The sequence below is a fragment of the Lactuca virosa genome, chromosome 8 (genome assembly GCF_052849685.1).
Source record: "Lactuca virosa cultivar CGN04683 chromosome 8, Lactuca_virosa_CGN04683_v6, whole genome shotgun sequence".
NCBI lineage: Eukaryota > Viridiplantae > Streptophyta > Magnoliopsida > Asterales > Asteraceae > Lactuca > Lactuca virosa.
This window is the reverse complement of record NC_136433.1, coordinates 7903991-7910333: the sequence shown is the minus strand read 5'-3', so window position 1 is coordinate 7910333 and position 6343 is coordinate 7903991.

The window sequence follows — 6343 nt, the reverse complement described above, 5'->3', positions numbered from 1 at the left end:
TGCGGACGCTTTGAGCCGCAAGTCAGCTGGGTCTTCTACCCCGGCAAGGTGTATGAGGATAGCGGTGGATTCCCCGCTTGTGAGCTTGATTAGGGATGCTCAGGTCGAGGGCATGAGATCAGAGAACTGGAAGATGGAGCGGATTAAGGGCGAGAACGCCCGGTTTGTTCAGGATAGCCGCGGATTATTGACCCGACACGGTCGGGTTTGGGTTCCGATGACCGGAGGGATCCGACAGACAGTGATGGAGGAGGCTCATAAGTCTCACTTTTCTAGACACCCGGGGGCCACCAAGATGTATCGGGATTTGAGTTTGAGCTACTGGTGGCCGTGCATGAAGCGATAAATCGCTGGGTATGTTGAGAGGTGCTTGACCTGTAGGATGGTCAAGGGCGAGCATCAGAGGCCGCACGGCAAGCTGCAACCTCTAGAGATTCCCATGTGGAAATGGGAGCAAATCACGATGGATTTCATTACAAAGTTGCCAAGGACGGCGAAGGGGTTTGATGCTATATGGGTCATCGTGGATCGGTTGACCAAGAGTGCCCATTTCTTGGCCATACGGGAGAGTTCGTCAACGGAGAAATTGGCCGACATGTATGTCAGCGAGATTGTCGCTTGCCATGGGGTTCCAGTTTCTATCGTTTCCGATAGGGATGTCAGGTTTACTTCCCGTTTTTGGCAGAAGTTCCATGAGCAACTGGGTATGCGACTGCATTTTAGTACAACTTTCCATCCGCAGACAGATGGGCAGAGTGAACGGACCATCCAGACCCTCGAGGATATGTTGAGGGCGTGCGTTATTGATTTTGGTGGGAGTTGGGATTCCCACCTACCGCTTGCAGAGTTCGCCTACAACAACATCTATCATTCCAGTATTGGCGCCTCGCCTTTCGAGTTATTGTATGGTCGGAGGTGTAGAACCCCAGTCTGCTGGGGTGAGATTGGGCACAGGGTGATGGGGCGGACAGAGGTAGTTCTGCAGACTACCGAAAAGATACAGCAGGTTAGACAGCGTTTGCAGACCGCTCAAAGTCGGCAGAAGAGTTATGCCGACAGACGCCGATCTGAGTTGGAATTTCAGGTGGGTGACATGATACTTCTGAAAGTCTCACCCTGGAAGGGTGTGATCCGTTTCAGGAAGAGGGGAAAATTGGGTCCCCGTTTCATTGGGCCATTCAGGATCATTGCCAGGGTTGGCAAGGTGGATTACAGGTTGGAGCTCCTGGAGGAGCTTAGCCGGATCCATAGCACGTTCCATGTTTCGCAATTGCGAAAGTGTATTATGGACCAGGAGGCAGTGGTATCACTGGATGATATTCAGGTCGATGAGCGCCTAAACTATGTGGAGAGGCCTGTGGCCATCTTGGAGAAGAAGAAGAAGATTTTGCGGAACAAAGTGATACCTTTGGTAAAAGTGCAGTGGGAGCATCGGAGAGGATCTGTGTGGACGTGGGAGCCGGAGGCGGAAATGCGGGAGCATTACCCGACATTGTTTAGTCCAGCAGACTTCGAGGGCGAAGTCTAGTTCAAGCGGGGGAGAATTGTAACGCCCCGATTCCAGGTATGGATTTAAATAAAAGGTTATTTGGTTTTAAGTCCTACTCGACGAGTTGGTTGCCCTACTCGTCGAGTAGCAGCGGGTTTGATACGCGTGTTTAGTTACCTACTCACCGAGTCCATTAAGGGACTCGACGAGTAGGATCTGGCAGATGAAACCCTAATCCCGGGTTTTTGCACCCTATTTAAAGAATCATAAGCCTCCTTTGGCCTCTTTGCAGTCCATTGAGAGTCCAGAAGAACCCTAACTTGAGAGTGTGTGTATTCTTTGGAAGTTTAAGCTTGGAGGAAGATCTTTGGTTAGGGAATCTCTTGGGAAGCAAGCTAGTTGAAGCAAGAGTTTGTGGGTTTCAAGTTCTGCATCAGAAAGGGCTCTCTTGAAGGTATTAAATCGTTTTTCCCTTGGCTCATTCTCTTCTAAACCCTTTTGTGCATAAGTTTAGAAAAGGATTCTTGTCTTTAAGCCAAGATCTGAAGTTGTAACTTCAGATCTGGACCCCCCTTGGCTTCTGGATTCATAAAGCCATCAGCCTTGTCTAGTGTTAGCCTTCTCTCAAGGATGTAACTTCATTGCAAGCTTATTTGTGCCATTTTAGGGTCTTAAAGCCTTGCATGCACGTAAAGTTTGCAACTTTACGTGATAAGCATGCCTAAGGAAGTTGGATCTGCAATTTGGGGCCTTGGCATGGCTTAGAAAGTGTCTGCATGGTTAAAGGGTTGAAGAGACTCGGCGAGTCGCATAGTCGACTCGACGAGTCATATGAAGATAGGCATTGAACTCGATGAGTTGGATGAACAAATCGGCGAGTCCGATGAAGATTGCCATAGACTCGGCGAGTTGTATGAACAACTCGGCGAGTCGGATGAGTTTTCTCCAGGATATGTATGTGTGTGTATCCGTCGAGTTGCAAGAAGGACACTCGGCGGGTGACCTTAAAGTTTGATCGAGAATCAGAGGAACTCGACGAGTCACCTCGATGTCTCGGCGAGTTGGAAAGTGTTTCAAGGAACTCGGCGAGTAGCCGAGGGTACTCGGCGAGTTAAGGTCAACATGGACTGTTGACCTTGACGGAGGACTTTGACTTTGATCAGGGGTTGACTAGTGGGTTATGGAGTACCTTATAAGGTTAAGGACTTATGAGTATATTGTGCTATGGTAATAGGTGGTGGAGCCTGTGTCAAGTGATTCGAGAGTTGGGATTTATCTACCGACTCGACATCTGCGAGGTGAGTTATCCTCACTATATCGATAGCGTCTAAGGCACCAAGGCCGACCCTTTTTAGTTGTTATCGTGATGGTATGCTACATGTGGATATGATCTGTTAGATCGGAATCAGGATAGACAGTATGTTATGCTCTTATGATCCGTAAGGATTAATATGTTAGTGACCTGCTAGGTCAGTGCTATAGTTATGAGTGATTGCTATGTTTGGTGATCAGTGAGATAGATATGTTTGATAGTACTATATGCCAGTATATGTTAGTTATGCGCACATGATTATTTGCCTGTTGCTTGGGTTGAGGCGGTCCTGCTCTGTGCTGAAGGCCAACACACCCTATGAGCGGTCCGGGGAGACTGTAGGCCCACGTAGCGGTCCAGTCATGCCGAAGGCTCGATATAGATTCAGTTGGACTGTAGGCCCGGTAGGGCGGTCCAGTCAGGCCGATGGCCTAGTATGCATGTTGATTGATTGATTATTATGGATATGGTATTATCAGTGTGGTATTGGTATTTTGGGGGTAGCTCACTAAGCCCTAGGGCTTACAGTTTTCAGTTTATTGTTTCAGGTACTTCAGGAGTTCATGGCAAGGCGAAGGCGTGACCGTACCGCTCCTCATCCTTATGATCTGGCTTTTGGGACACTCTGATTGAATAATGAATTGAAAACACTTTTGTAACCAAATACTATTTGGTTTTATTTATGCTTGAAAAGATTAAATTTGGCGTAAAATTTATGGATGTTACACCTGATACCATTATTTTGAATATTTTAACCTGAAAATCCCAAGCATGGGTCGTGCTTCCCCATCGAAGCCCAGTTTTTTGGTTTTTTCTGATTTTTTCCGGATTCTCAATTTGTGATGACCTGACACGGTCTGTGCTTATTGCCAAACTCCTTATTCGATACCAAGTCTTTTATATAAATACCAGATGTTGTCTCAGTTGAACCCAAGACGTTCTCAGACGACGAAAAACCATTCTGAAGGTGATTTTATACATTTTTCATCACTTTTTGAAGATCTGAAGGTTGTGGATCATCTCCTACATTTAGTGTAGTAAAATTTAGTAGTTCAATGTTTCTTTTTATTGTTCTAGATCAGATTTTAGCCATGTCTGTCTAAAACTCTATTTTTCGGTTCTACAAAAGACTAATACTTTTCATGTGATCAGTCATCAGATTTGATTTTCATTGTGTGATTCTATTTAGTAATTTCAGCTTTGTACTTAATGATTGTTTGATTTTGATATTTGTTAGTCTGATCATCTAGTTAAGTTTTAATCATTCCAGTTGATCAGTTGTTGAAATCCGTATTTTTTTGACAATATGGTAATAAGAAACAAGTAATAAATCAGTTCTTTGTTTGGATTTGACTTTATTATAAACAGAAATTTCATATCTTTACGCTTCCGAACTTGTGAGAAATATTGGATATTGCTGGGAATTTTACATAGATCTTAATGCAACTTTTCCAGAATTTAATTAAGAGCTTGTTTAGTAAAAATTTAGAGTTAATTGAAGAGCTTGTTTTGGTTAACTAATTAGGTAAAAGAGAATGTACTAGAGCTTATTAGTTGTTCTTAGTATCAGCTTGGATAGAACATATTTTGAATAACCAGGTCAGGATTGATCGCATGATTAGGAAAGTCATAGCATAAATGAATTCGTTTTTATTATTGAAATTAAGTTGAAAGTAACGATGCACTCACTTGTTAAAAGTGGATGCCTCAAAATTTAGGAAACATTTCACCTTAGCACTTTGGCGTTTCCCTTGATATGACCTATGTATAATTATTACTAAGTTTTAGCATGATATTCCTTATGACTAATGATAGTCGAGATTCCTCAACAAACCCAATGTCTACATCAAGATTTATCAAGTAAGGAATAATCAGGTGGGATCATATTGGAGCTAGGGTCTGTTTGGTATATATAGTATACTGTTTGGAAATCTCATTTTAAACACCTCACTTAATCCAACCCATACATTATCCCCGTAAGTAGATCAATCAGTATAATGACTTGGAATAACTGATAAATCTTATTTATAGGTTTATAATAACGACTATGAACATAAATATATATATTACACTTGAAATAAAATAAGTGTAGCTTAACTTATAGAGATTTTAGTGAAAACCAATAAATTACAGGGGCAGAACCCCGACCCGAAAGCTTCTATTAACCGACCGCATATGCCTAGGGTGCCACTAAACTAAAATATTCTTGAAATCCCGAAGGAAGACATCAAAAACCGATCTTAGAAGTTGAGAGAGTAATTGGAAAACATGTGAGGAGTGAATGAGCTGAAGAAAGCAATTTATTAGAAAAACTTGGGATGTGTTCTGTGCACATGGTCAGTGCGTTTCGCAAACTTGGTTGAGGGTTCTGAAGTGGCTCCTCTTAGGTGCTGACATGAGGCAGATTCTTGTGGTATGCCAAAGTTGCGCCACGCCTCATATCGGAGCGCGTCGCACGCACATATTTTTAGTTTTTTCAAAAGATCATATATTCTTCATACGAGCTCCGTTTTCGACGTTCTTTATATCCAATCGTAGCTATCGATGGGATCTACAACTTTAGTTTAGGCTCTATCGGATAATTTTCACTTTATTTTTAAAGTTATATTTTTAATAGGTTTAGACTGTTAAAGCTGATGAGTTTTATAGGTTATAAATCTATGACTGAGGCGGAAAATTACTTAATATTAAGTTCACATGCAACCTATTTAGATCTATATTTCCTCTATTTATAGCAATAAACTATGAACATCAAGAACCCTAATGGTAACCTATTATAATCGAAATATACATAGGATTAGGGTTACATACCTCTTGATTATTGTAGCAAATAATCACACCAATATCCTTCTTAAAACCTTGGAAAGCAAACACCAAAAGTTTAGTGCCTCTAATGGATTGTACCCAAAACCCTAGAAATCCTATAATGAAGAGGAGAGAGAGAGAGAGAGAGAGAGAAAGGAGAGGGATAGAAATTTCGTTCTTGAGCTTGTAGGTAAAGGTATGAACGAAAATAATGAGCCAAGGGGTCTTATTTATAGTTTAGGTAAATTGCAGACCAAACAATATTTGAATTGATTAATCAACATATTTAATCCTAATTCAAATCATTTTCCATATCTGCAACCAGGAGGCTTCCACAAACCCTAAGAACCCCTCCAAAACCGTTCATGCTACTATGGAGGGTTCTAGAATTGTTTCTTTTTTTTTCAACTATTGAATAATTACAGTGCATCCCTTGCACCTTTAACTAATATCAATTAATCCCAAATTAATTTAGATTAATTATGATTAATAATTAATCAATTCTAATTGATTTCTTATTAATTTATTAACCATATAAATTAACAAATCAATTATTTAACTAATTATATCATGTTAATTTATTAATCACATAACAAATTAACATATCAATTATCTATTCCCAATTAATATATTAATCACATAATATATTAACAAATCATTTCTCTCTCTCTCTCTCTCTCTCTCCCCTAATATCATTTCTAGTTACATCTGGTTTGTAAGGGAAACCTAAAAAGGAC